Genomic DNA, 13289 nt, shown 5'->3' with positions numbered 1-13289 from the left:
ATTACTCTAAAAACCAGCCAGCCAAGCCACCAACCTGGTTTTGGTTTGGAATTCCCCAACTCCAGGGGTGAGGACCAGGTGCTCCAGGGTCCAGGGCGTCCCTGGGGTGGAAACAACCCCCTCAGGAGGTGTTTGAAGAGCCTGGGAAGGGGCTGGGTAGAACCAGACGAGGGGCCAGCAGCGAGGCGTCCCGGCAGTCACCCACGGTGCGGGGGGAGAGCCCCTGCCAGGCCCAGCTGCAGAGCCCCGGCGGCGAGGCTCGTGTCCGAGGCCGCAAGCCCCCTTTCTTGGTCCACCACTTCACGTGGTCCGGGTGACTGGCCCTCACCTCGCCCTCCTACGGAATCACAGGATCCCTGGCTGGGGCGGGAGCTTGGGAGGAGGGACCAGCCGCTGCCTAGCAGCCGCCCCCCCGCCGGCCCCACCAACTCTCTGAGCCCTCGTCACCACATGGAGGTTTAGCATCATCTGGGGACGGGGGCTGCCAGGCCGGCCCTGATGCCTTCCCGTTGTGCAGGTGGGGAAACTGAGGTCAGAGCGGGGAACAGCACCCCTAAGCCACCCAGCCTGTGAACTGCAGATCTGAGAACCGGACACAGGGGTCTGGCTCTGGGGACCTTAGGTAAACCCCCTACTGTGCTGCCTGTAAATCCGAGGAAACCAGTAAAGCACAGAGTAGACGAGGTGCGGTGCCACGGGGGTGTCCCCTTCAGCTCCGGTGGCTGGAACGGAGCACCACAGACCCCGCGGGCTAAACACAGACACTTCCTCCCAGTTTCCGGGAAGTCCAAGACCAAGGCGCCGGCCGCAGGTCCGCGGGGGGGAGGACCCTCTTCCTGGCACGTGGAAGCAACGCACCTTCTCTCCGTCCTCACTCGGTGGAGGCGGCTTGGCGGGGAGAAAGCTCTCTGGTCTCTTCCTCTTCTTTTTTTATTTTATAAGATTTTATTTATTTATTTGACAGACAGAGAGATCACCAGTAGGCAGAGAGGCAGGCAGAGAGAGGAGGAGGAGGCAGGCTCCCCGCCGAGCAGAGAGCCCGATGCGTGGCTCGATCCCAGGACCCCGAGATCATGACCTGAGCCGAAGGCAGAAGCTTCACCCACGGAGCCCCCCAGGCGCCCCTGGTCTCTTCCTCTTCTTAAAAGGCACCAGCCCTGGAGGATCAGGGCCCTTACTCCGTTGACCTGACTACCTCTGGAAAGGCCCTGCTCCGAATACAGGCACCTGGGGAATTAGGGCTTCAACGTGTGGGTTTGGGAGGGACACAGTTCAGTCCAGAGCAGGGTGAGTTCACTGTCCTCTGAATCCCCCACTCCCACCTGCCCCCTCTGCCCGGCCTGGAGCCAGAGGGCAGCTCCGCCCTGGGAGGGGCCGCGGTGAATCCTCGCTGCTGGAGCCTGGCGGTCCCGCATGCCAGCTCCGTGGGCAGTCTCTGAGCGGCTGCTTCTGAAGTTCATTCCTAACCCTGCTCGTTTGCCCCGGAAGAGAAAAGAACGCAGTCTCCTGCAGCAGAGGGCCTAGCGCGGGGGTCTGCAGCAGGGCCTCGGGTGGGGCCCCTGCTGATGGGCCGCGCACTCCCGGGTGACTCTCGAGTCCTGTGTGCGGCCCTGGATGCGGTCGGTTCTGTTCCTCGGTCCTCGTGTGTGAACCCCAGACGGCAGAGCCAGAGCCAAGCCCCCGAAGTTGGTTCCCACTAGGCCTGCACTCCGACTGCTGTTCGGTGAGCGGACCCCACCACAGGCGCTCCCTTCCCCGTCCCCAGGCCGGCACACAGCGGTGGGGAAGGCGTCAGGCCCCGAAATGGCTCCAGGGTGGTGGAGGCCGCCTGTTCCAGCAAGAGCAAACACCACAAGACCGATCTGGAAAAGGGGTCTTTGGGGATGTAATTAAGTTAAAGATGTTTGGGACGAAATCGCCCTGGACCCAGTCAAAGGTGTCCTTACGGAGACCAGAGGGAGACGGGACTATGAGCGAAGGTCACAGCAACCCTCAGAAGGGAGGGAGACGAGACGCCTGGACAGTCGTCCCTCGGTGCCGCCAGAGGCAAGCAGCCCCGTCCGCACCTGCATTTCACGTTTCCGGCTTCCAGAACCGGAGGAGAAGGGCCGTCTGTTTCCGCCGCCGCGTCTGTGAATGCTTCTGGCACAGGAAGCCAGTGCAGGGCAGGCAGACCAGGGCCTGTCCGCGGGGCCCGGCCTAGAGGGGAGCTGGCCGGCCACAGGGCGTGCTGGGGGCCCCTCCCGCCAGGGTCTCAGCAGCTCCCAGGCGCTGGGAGAGCAGAGGTTCCTCTGGAAGCCGAGACCTGGGGATACGGAACCTTGTCCGTATCTGGGGGCGGCCCTGGCCTTTCTCAGGAACAAGGTCGTATGTGTCCCCTTCCCCGCACAGGCTGTGCTGACCGGAACCAGCACCGATCCCCAGTGTGCGTTCCGAGACCTCCCGGCCCCCACCCCAGTCCCCCCGGCCCCAGCTCCCCCAGGGCAGCTTCTCAGAGCCAGACCCTCTCAGGGATCCCGCATCTTGCTTGGGCCGCAGCTGCAGAGACAGCCCTCAGGGCACCTGGGCCCAGCAAGGTGGGCGTCTTGGAGGAGGCAGAGCAAAACCAGCATTCTGGTCGAGAGCGGGTGTGACAGACGAGGCCACCCAAACAACGCGGCTTCTGGAAACCACAAGACAGCTGTCCCCTTCAATTCCCCAAATCTGCTGATTTGCCTTAAAGCCACGTTTGGAAACCTGCCTCTAGGTCCCCAAGGCCATAGCCCCCCCTCTGCTGGGAAGGGTGCTTCTCTGTCGACGACATTGTCCCTGCTTCTGCTGGGACGGGCCAAAGACGGTGGGCCGTCTGCAGGCACCACGTGACAGCTCTTACACGCGTCCCTGCGGCCACGGGGCCTCCCAGCCTCAGCCAGCCCCGGAGGCAGCCCCAGTCCCACTCTGGGGGGAGAGGTCTCACCCAGGGTGCGTTGTCTCTGGAAGATGAGCTCGGCCCGTGGACCCTGTGAACGGGAACATTCTCTGGGCCGTGCGCTAACCTCCACCGTGGGGAGCCCGTACGCCCAGAGCCCTGAGACCCCACGCGTGGGGCTCCTGTTTGCCCCGGCCTGGCCCCTCGTGCCCCTGACCGCTGCTTCCATTTGAGACAGACAGCAAAGGTGGGGCGCCCTGACTTCATAAAACACTAAACCACAATATCTGGAAGTTAAGATAAGAATCATCTCATCCCAGTCCTCCTGGGAAGAAAAGAAGAATTATGTCTTCATCTCCCGCTGTGCGAGGCGCTCCGCTTTGAAGGCCCTGGGCGTGCGGGCTACTCTGCCACCTGCTGTCCAGAGTCTCCAGGAAGAAGTACTGCACGCCCAGGGGGACCCAGCCAGGAGCCTCTGTCCCCGGTCCCACGACCAGCGGTTCCCGTGGAACCCTGTCGTCGTTCATGTGCAGATGGCCCACCTGCTACAGCAGTCGTGTCCCCCAAACAGATCCGTGAAGTCCTAACCCCGGGCCTGTGAAAGGGGCCTCGTCTGGAGATGGGGTCTGCGACCTCAGACAGGTTCTCATCCAACGTGACCGGTGTCAAGAAGAGACACGGGGAGACGCACGGGGGAGGCGGCTGTGGGACCCCAGAGGAAAGGTTGTCGGGATGCGGCTCCAGGCCGGGGGAGGCCGAGGGCTGCTAGCAGCCACCAGACGCTGGGAAGGCCAGGAAGATTCCCCTACAGGCCCCCGAGGGAGCGCAGCCTGGCAGGCCCCTGGGTCTTGTGCCTCTGGGCTGCAGAGCTGAGGACACGTCCTGCTGTGTTAGCCCCGGGGTGTGGCAGGTTGGCGAGGCTGCCCGGGAGCCCGGTGTTCCTTACCGGATGCCGGCTCCACCCTCCCTCTGTGGTCCCCTGAACTACGGGCCCGCAGGGCGCCCTCCACACCCACCAAAGGTTCAGGCACCCTGGCCAGCGTCCTCTCCTCATGCCCGCTGCCGCCGCCATCCTGAGAAACGCTGGGCCCACCGTCTCACTGGCGCTGGGCCCCCGCGTGCCCAATCTTTCCTCCCAAGACGGAGACTCAGGCTTGCCGCCGGCAGAGCGTTCTGTTCTCTCTGTAGCATCTCGGTCCCAGCACCCGACTCGTGGTCCACAGGGCCCAGATGTCCGGCTCTCGCTGTCCCTGCATGGTCTCACTCCAGCCGGGCCTCTGCGTGTCACCCCTCCAGCTGCTGGGTCCCAGGCCGGCCACGGTACAGAGAGCCGGGAGGACGGAGAGAGGCCGACGCGCCAGGTGGGCAGGGAGCAGGTGTGACAAGGAAGGGGACTTCTTCCCGAGGCTGGGCTTGGCCGCTGGGAGTCGAGGCGCCCCGCACCTGCTCGCCAGAATCATAAAGGTCACAGAGGCCTCTGCGGGGCTCAGTCACCGGTATCCTTGGACGGTCTCAAATCCACACTACCTCCCGGCCACGTCCCTGCAAGCGGCTCCCACCGTGGGAATGGGGAGCCCAGTGCACATCCCGGTGACAGGGCAGGGTGAGGGCCAGCTCCAGGGACAACCGGCGGTCGCAACTCCCCGCCCTCGGTGACCCGTGACCGGCTCTCGCGATCTGGTGCGCCCCTCTTCCACAGTGGACCCTCGGTGGCCAGCGAGAGGAGCCGCGAGCGTGGACGTGGCTCATTCAGGGGCTCTCCAGCCGCACTGTAGGAGGGGCCCCTGAAACAGCCCAGGCCCACGCCAGAGAACACACAGGTTAAGACTGTAATTCCCGAGATAACCTTTTTCCAGGAAGAGCCCAGTGATCTGAAGCCTGGGTTTAGTCACTGCCCCCAGCCGGCGGTCAGAGCACTCGGGCCTTCACCTGGGTCCTCGGTGTGACTTAACGAAGAGGACTCGTTATGGGATTCATCAGGTCCAGACACACGAACTCTGGATGCTGGCGCGGGTGCCTCCCCGAGAGGTAGCGGGGAGGTTCGAGTCCTCCCGTTCCGGACGACGGCCTTCTCTCCGGGGCCCCACCGGCCTCGAATGATGCGTGGCGGGTGAGTTTAGCGAGGCTGGTCCTGAGCTATAGCGTCCTCCGGGCCCAGGGCCGGGGCTGAACGACCGTCCTGTGAGCAACAGAGTGAGCCCGCCTGGCCTTGCAGAGACGGCGCTGCAGCTTCAGGTCCTGGACTCGGTGGTGCCCACCACGGAGCTGGCAGGAAGGCAGCCCCGTCGGGCATGAGGAGCTGGCCGGGGGCGGGCTGTGGCCAGGTCTCTGTGTGTGGTCCATGCTGGCTACACTGTGTTTCCTCGGGTTGAGTGTGTGGCCTAATAACAGGCCCCGGGAGAGCGAATGGTGGCCCGGCCCTCCCGGCCCTCCCGGCCCTCCTGGCAGGACAGCCCGTTGCCAGCCCGGCCGGCCGCACAGCGTCGTCAGGGTTGGGCACCTCTGCAGGCGTCCCAGTCTGGGCTGGGGGGTGATGGATCCAACCAGGGGATCACTGAAAGGTATTAAAACCCGGGTTGTACGTCAGTGGTCCCAGCAAGGTGACGTTACTGGTCAGTCACCTCATCTGCGGCTTTGCTCGTCCGTCTCTCCTGTCCAACACCCCTGCTGCTGCGGGTTATAGGGACGGGGGAGCCCCCACATCATCGCCTTTGAACCCCCATCACCGTCTAGGTGCTCTGCTTCTCCGATGGGGGCAGCCTGGCTCACGTGGGGCCGGGACAGCATGGGTCGGGCCAGAGGTGGCGTCTGCACACGCCCGGGGCATATGGGAGCCTCGCTCAGAGGGGCGGCCAATACAGTCCGTGTGCCAGTCCCCTGTGAGCTGGGGATTCTGGCCGATGGCCCCAGACTCCTCCAGCTTTGCCCTGAGTCAGGTCACGGACACATAGGACGGGCCGTCCCTGCACTGACCAGGTCGCTGGACTTCAAGGGCAACCCAGCATCCTTGGCGTCTGGGGTCTGCCACGGCCCCCCAGCCCCGGCTGCTGCAGCCACTGAGGCGTCGCTTACTGGGGCTTATCCCCAAGCTGGGGCGTCATCTTCCTGAGGAGCCGGGACAGGGAAGACAGCGGGACCACCAAGGCTCCGGCCGGCCGCCCCACGCGTCTTTTCACATATCCTGACCCTACAAAGGCTTATTCAGGATCACCACCCCTCGGCTCTCCACTGTCTGAGCCGTGGGGTCGGTCCCTGTAGAACAGCCCGCCGGCACGCAGGGCTGATGGCTGGGGCCCGCGAGGGAATGCCCACCAGGCCGCAGGCTGCTTGGTCTGTCCCTGTTGCCACCCGGACGAGGTCGGTGTCGGGTAGAGCAGTAACGACAGGCCGTGTGGACGTGTGGACGGACGGACGGCCTTGACAGAACTGCCTGCACTCCAGGCGGCGCTGGCTCCCCACAGGCTGCAGGGGCCACCCGGGGACAGGAGTGCCGGTGTCTGGAGCAGCTGTGGGCTTCCCCCAGGGCCTCGTAGTGTCTGCGTTTCTGGGGACCGCGGGCTGCTGGACAGGGCGCGCCTCCGATGCGAACAGGCATGCCACGTGGCCCGCGTGGGGCTCTGCGCCACAGCGGAGGTGGCCGCTGGAAGGTGGTCTCGCCCCCCCCCCCGCCGAATGGGCAGGCAAGTCCCCGCCACGCCAGGCAGTTCATTAGCGAGAGGCTCCTGGAGGAGCGCCATGCGCGCTGCTCGGGGCTGGTGCTCTGCGGGGTCTGTGCACCTCCGGCCCCTTCCAGAGCGGCCATCAGAGTCCTCGGGACCCCCCTGTTGTCTCGGCCACAGCTCCCAAGCCATACCCACCGGAGTCCCGGACGGCCCAAGTGAGAGGCAGCCCGGCTGCCACGATGCCCACGGCTCGAACCAGCTCCCCTGGCGTTTCTCCCCGAGGCCGCTGTCGGCCCTGCCCTTGCACACGTGCCGCTGTTTCCCCAGGCAGCATCAGGGACAAAGTGCCCACAGGTGGGGAATAAAAGTCCTCCCGGGCCCCCAAGTACCCCCCCAAGCCCTGTACCTCGTTCCTGGTCTTAGGGCACGGGCAGGCCAGCATCTTCTCCATCACAGATTCTGGGGACGTGTGCATGTCACCTCACCGGACAAGTCCCCGAAACTTTATGGGGGTGCCTGGACCCTGAATGTTTGTGGTCCGTCGTGGGGACGTGTTCACGGTCCATCCCGCCCCCTCAGAGATGCTCTAGCCAGGCGCACAGAATGTCTCACAGGTGACCACTGCGTCGTCGATGAAATGCGCCCATTTCAGGAGTGTGGGGAGGGAGAGCAGGGACAGGCGGGTGGGGTGGGACTGGCAGGCAGCCTTGGGGAGGCACCGGAGAGACCTCGGTTCCGGCCCCTCCATGTGAAGACACGTGGGCTGTAGTTACTAGAAGCCGGTCCTCCTGGGGTCTCTTCCGTGCGTCTCCGTGAGGATGAAGCCCGTTTGCAGAGACACTGTTGCGAAGCATCGCAGAGAAGCCGTGACCGCGTGCGGAGGAGAGAACACAGAGGAAGAGCCGCGGCCGGAGACGCGCTGAGAGCTGGCTCGCTGCACGGACCGGCGGAGCGCGGCGCGCCTGGGGCGCACGTCCTAAAGTCACCACGGCTGCCGTTCTGCCGGGGCACAGTGGATTCTTGGGGATTTTATAGAAACGTACCACAAGACAAGTTCGGTGTCTCTTCGAGCTCGACCGTGCTTCCCCGGGGAGTCAGCGAGTCCGTGGGCCTCGTTAGCGTGACCTCTCTCCGCAAAAAGGAGACAGAACACATCTTTGGAGATGGTCCCGGGACCTCGGCAAAAACCCCAAACTTCGTTCAAGGTCAATAAGACTTCTTTTAGAATTTGACTTTTGGGGTCTGAGGTCACTGGGAAACCATACCATTTAATCCAAAATGGTAATGAAAGGCTTCAAAGGCAAATCTAGAAGGTTACACAGTTATTAAAAAACAACTGTTCTTCTACTAAAGAAGACTCCATTTTCTTTCTTTTTTTTTTTAATTTTATTTTTATTTATTTGACAGAGAGAGAGATCAAGTAGGCAGAGAGGCAGGCAGAGAGAGAGGGGGAAGCAGGCTCCCCGCTGAGCAGAGAGCCCGATGCGGGGCTCGATCCCAGGACCCTGGGACCATGACCCGAGCCCAAGGCAGAGGCTTAATCCACTGAGCCACCCAGGCGCCCCAAGACTCCATTTTCTTGAGCAACCCCAGACCCGATAGAGACAATAGGAGGTCCAGGAGATGACTGCGATACAACACGGAAACCGTCCTCCTGGCAGATAAATTCAGAGGCCTTTATTTTTATTTTTTGAAGATTTTGTTTATTTGTTTGAGGGAGAGAGGGAGCCCGAGCGGGGTGAGGGGCAGAGGGACAGGGAGAAGCAGACTCCCTGCCGAGCAGGGAGCGGGTCGCAGGGCTGGACCCCAGGACCCTGAGATCATGACTGAGCCGAAGGCAGAGGCTTCACCCATGGAGCCCCCCAGGTGCCCCAGGATGAATTCAAAGGTAATGAAAAACTTTTCACAATCCCATCAAGAAAGACCAATAGTCCAAGAAAACTTCGTCCTGTTACCAGACAAAAGAAAACTTGCAATTTCATGTACGTACATTATCGACATTAAAGCTGCTTCTGTAGGACAGTTTAGAAAGCCCCTTTACAAGTAAATTTGGGCAGCAGCCTCGGACGTAGGGAGACGTCGCCCGCCTGGAGTCCTCATCTGCAGACATCCGGAGACACACAGACACACAGACACACAGACACGGATGCCCCGGGGTCACTCGTGCTTGGAGCCACGGAGTCCGGCCGGGTCTCGGGCAGACGGAAGGAGTCGGGTACCTGTTCTCACGGCTGAAGCTGTTACTAGTGCAGGTGGGGAAGACATTTCCTATCGGTCTCTGCCCCTGAGCCACCGTGGCGGGCGAGGAGGCCTCCGAGGCGGGGTCCGTGCGGTCGAAGCCCCCTTCCCCTGCGGGGCCGGGCGATGCTGGGCAGCGCCCCAGTTATCCCCGGGAGCCTCCATTTCGGACATGATGAGATTTACAACCTGAAGAGACGGAGAGAACGCCGTTTTCTAGGGGTTTCGGCGTCTGTGTCTCTGTTCCTGGAAGTCTAGCGCAATGAGCGTGTAGAGTTCTCCGCGGTGCCGGCGTCGGACAGCCCGGGGCCCTCCGTGCGCGGTGGGTCACAACCCTCTCCCCGTCGCGGGCCTCACTTTCTCAGGGATCCCACCGGCTAGCGTCCCTCTCGGGCTCCATCGCGAGCACCGGGACCTCCGTAGGCGGCGGCTTGCGCCATCCTAGCTTTGCCAGACGGAGCGTTCTCGTCTGCTGGCTGGAAGCCAGACGTGGCGGGTGCCCGCACAGCCTCCCCTCTGCTCCCCGCCCAGCTTTCTGGCCCGACCCTCAGCCTCTAGCTAGGCCTCCCTGTCCCTCTAAAGCCCCCACAGGGGAGGCGAGTCCACTGCACAGCCCCAGGCCTCTCTCGCTGGCCGCCGTGCCCGCCGCACCCCTTCCCCAGCGCATGGGACCCACCGCGGACCTCCGGGCCTCCTGCACTCAGGAACCCAAGGCGGCCCACAGGCGTCTCACGGACGGGCCCCCTCCCCACACAGAGGTCAAGGACGCCCGCGCGGGGCATCCCTCCTGTCCCTCCTGGTGCCCCCATGTCTCCCGGGCAGGCAGAGCGGGAGAAGGAGGCGGACGCTGCAGAAGGCGGGGCGGCAGTTTCTGGAAGCCGGGGACTTCCCTGCGAGGCTTCTCCTGGGCGCCACCAGCCAAGGAGACCGCCTCACCCTCCTGACGCTAAAGTTCGTTCAGGGCCCTTCCCGGGCTCGGTCACCACACCACGATGACCTGAACGCCCCCGCATGACCTCAAGGCTGTGGCCCTGGAGGCGGCTCCTGCCGTGGGAACGGGGCAGAGCGTGTGTCCCAATGACAGGGCAGCGTGAGGGGCCAGCTCCAGGGTAACCCACGGTCAGGTCCTCTCCATGACCTCCTCTGACAGCTGCCCTGCCAGTCACCAGTCCCTGTCAGACCCGTGCCGCCTCCAGCCAGGCTGGAAACGCAGCCTCAAGGACCACCGCTCTGACAGTGCTGGATACCCTCCCCCATGACCCGCCGGACACACCAGCAACACCAGCCCTGCCTGGTGTCACAGTCCCCTGTGACCCAGGGTCTCCTGTCCTCTGGCAGCCTACCCTGTTCACTCCCAAGGGGGGTGAAAGGCTCACCCCTTGCCGTCCTTGGCAAATACTCCCTCATGGCACCTGCCCTCCCGTCTCCCTTGTCCTGGACCCCAGCGACCCAGCGACACGCCTATCGCCCGCTCTCTAGTCTAGTCCCCCGCTGGTTTCTCCCAGTGCCCAGTGGCTGCCATGTGGAAGGGTTCGGTGCAAAGCCCCCGAGGCCCCCAGCTGTCCAGGGACCCCCATGCTTGCATCTAACCAGCCTCCTTGCTCCTCCCAGCACCTTGACCCGAAGTGCCAGCTCCCCCCACCACTGGAGAAGAGAGACGCTCGTCCTGTCCCTGCCAAGACTCACCTCTCTCCACCTTGTCTGTGAGCAGAGAGTGTCCTCCCACCCTAAGTGCACCCCAACCCCTGGGTCCCGGGTCCTGGTTCCCTCAGGCTGCACCGCGACTGGTCAGGCCCTTGTCTGCCTCCCCCTGCCCTGCACGGCGCTCGCCGGCCATCTCCACGGGCTGGGCCGTCGGGGCACAAACGCTGACGAGGGCTGTTCAGACAGGTTCCCTCTGTACCAATCAGCTCCTGTAAGCCTCCGGACGACGACCTGGGAGCCAGGTTTTGTCAGTCCTGCTTTCCAGATGAGAAAGGGAGGCGGGAGGTTAAGTGACAGGTCCATAGTCAGCCCTGAGTACGGACAGACGGGCCAGAACTCGGACCCAGGGCAGGCGGGGCCCTGGGAGGCTGGTTCCCCCCCACCACCACCACGGGAAACACCTGCCCGCTGGCAGCCTCGTCCCCTGGACTTCGGTTCCCCTTCCCAACCCCCACGCTGGGGAGATGGCCCTAGGGGTCACTATCCCGGGAACCCACTGCTTTGTCACTGTGTCAGTGGAGGACTCCTGTCTGTCTGCCCTTGAGGGAGCCCCTGGCACGGGAGCAGACTGTGGGGAGCGGGAACAGGGGCTGGGAAATTCGGGAGGTCTGAGCTGGCTGATGTGTGGCCTTCGCAAAGTGACCACCTCTCTGGGAGGGACTGTTTCCTCCCCTGTAAAAGGGGGGAACACCGCCCCCCATGCATGCGTGTCGGGAGCGAGGGCGATATTTGCGCACGTGCCGGCACTTGGGACCAGCATGAATTAGGGGAGCGGGTGACACGGACGCGGCTCCAGGCCTGGGGGCCTGGATACACCGCAGACATCTACTCATCTCAGCCTCCCAACAGCCACTGGAAGGAGGATCGGCCATTACCCGCACTCAACAGAGAAGGAAACTGAGGCACAGAGAGCTTCACTGTGCCGGTCCTCGTGGACAGAGGTAGGAGGGGCCGGACCCTGCAGGCCCCTGACAGGCCCCTGTAAGAGGAGGCCCAGACAGAGGGCCTCCCGAGCCCACAGCTGCCAGCCTGGACCGGTCCCTGGCTCTGCTGTGCGTCCCCTCCGTATGGAGAGGGGGGACCCAGGAGAGGGGTCAGAGGGCACCGGCCCAAGCGGCTCCGTCCCTCCGGCGCCTGATTTAGGCCCACCCCACAGGGACTGGGTGGCTCTCTGCCACCCTCCCCCAGGCACAGGGCCCAAAGAGGGCATCACGGGCCCCGGGGTCAAGAGAAGGCAGGGGCCTCTGTCCCGCCCGACCTCAGCAGGCCCGAGCGGGTGGATGCCCTGTGCCACGCAGGCTGGCACACCCACTCGGCCTGTGTGGGATCTTCGTGTTCTTCCAAGGAGCAAACCACGTAAACTCTTCTAGTGTGCACAGAGCAGGCCGCTAGACGGGAGCCCCGGGGAGGCAGCGGGAGGCAGCGACTTCACGGTCTCCCACCCCCGGGGCCAGCTGCCCCAGAAAGCAGGTGCGGGGCCTGGACTCTTCCTCCCAGCCCAGAGGGACCTGAGGCTTCATTATACAATGTTCTCACCGCGGTTTCGGCCTGAAGGGGTGGGGGGTGGGGCGGCCCTGGCGGCTCTGGCAGGAACCTTGTAGGGCCAAAAACTACTGGCCTCCACCAGTAGGAGGAGTCCCTCAGACGACTGGAGACAGCCTCCGTTGCCCTGGCTAGGACCCCTAACCTCTGGAAACATAAAATCCAAAATCCCCCCAGCCCCAGTGCCCGGTGCAGGTGTCCCCTCTGGGCCTGCCCGCTCCCCCAGCCTGAGCGTGTACTTGATGGACGGCTCTGGGCCTGCTCCCTTCCTCCCGGCTGTCTTTATTCAAGTGCAGATCCTCACATCAGTCTCTGGTGGGGGATCCAGGACCTGAGCCCTCCCACGGCACCAGGCAGGTTCTCTCCACATTCTGGGACCCCCGGTCTCTGTAGAGGAGGACATCCCAGGGGGAGTGGTCAGTGGCGTCGAGGACCTGCTGTGCGCATCCCTGCAACCCCCTTCCTTGGGGGAGGTCCCGGGGAACAGAAGGTTGGGCCGTCCTTGAATCGTGGATCACCTGTGAGGGCCTCCACTCTAGGGCCCAGCTCGCCCCCAGCCCTCTCCAAGCTGCGGGGCGCACACAGTGGTGTGTGGTCATCCCGGGGCGCTGGGGAAACTTAAAGAACTCTGAAAGTGACTATAAACCCAAGGCGCGAGCATCCGCAAGGGCCAGTGCCCTAGCTCTCCTAATGGTGGGGACGTGGGCACAGGCATGCGGAGTGGGTTATTAGATGACAAAGCAAAGAAGGAAGTAGTGAGGAGTCCCGGGGAATGGCAGCGTGCCCTGGGGCAGGGGGTCTTAACCGGTGGTGCAGGATGGACACACCAGGGGTGAGGCCAGACAGCTTCGGGGATGGGGGGAGTAAGGGGGTGGCAGGGGTCAAGGCAGCGGAAGTCCCAAGTGACCCGCCGGGTGAGGCTTTGGATGCACAGCCCCTGGGTTCCCCGAGGGGGACGGTGATGAAGACGGCCTGGGGCTTGTGGGGGCCAAGACCACGCCCTGGGGGGACCGGAGGGCAGAAGCCTAGGGTGTCCGGCTCTGGCCAAAGCCGTCACCCCAGGAAGAACAGACGCAGTTCTAGGGTCTGGCGGACTAGAGCGGGGCTGGGACGCTTGGGGTTACGAGTCCTGCTCCGACCCTTGAGTGGCGGGGGCAAGTGGCCTGTGCCTCCGTGTCCCCTTCTGTGAGGGCCGCGTCCTGGGCGCAGGGAGGCCGCCGCTGCGCGGTCCGGAG

This window comes from Martes martes (assembly GCF_963455335.1).
Source record: "Martes martes genome assembly, chromosome: 4".
In the NCBI taxonomy this organism is placed as follows: Eukaryota; Metazoa; Chordata; class Mammalia; order Carnivora; family Mustelidae; genus Martes; species Martes martes.
The sequence above is the reverse complement of the archived record's forward strand: the minus strand, read 5'-3'. Positions refer to the sequence as shown.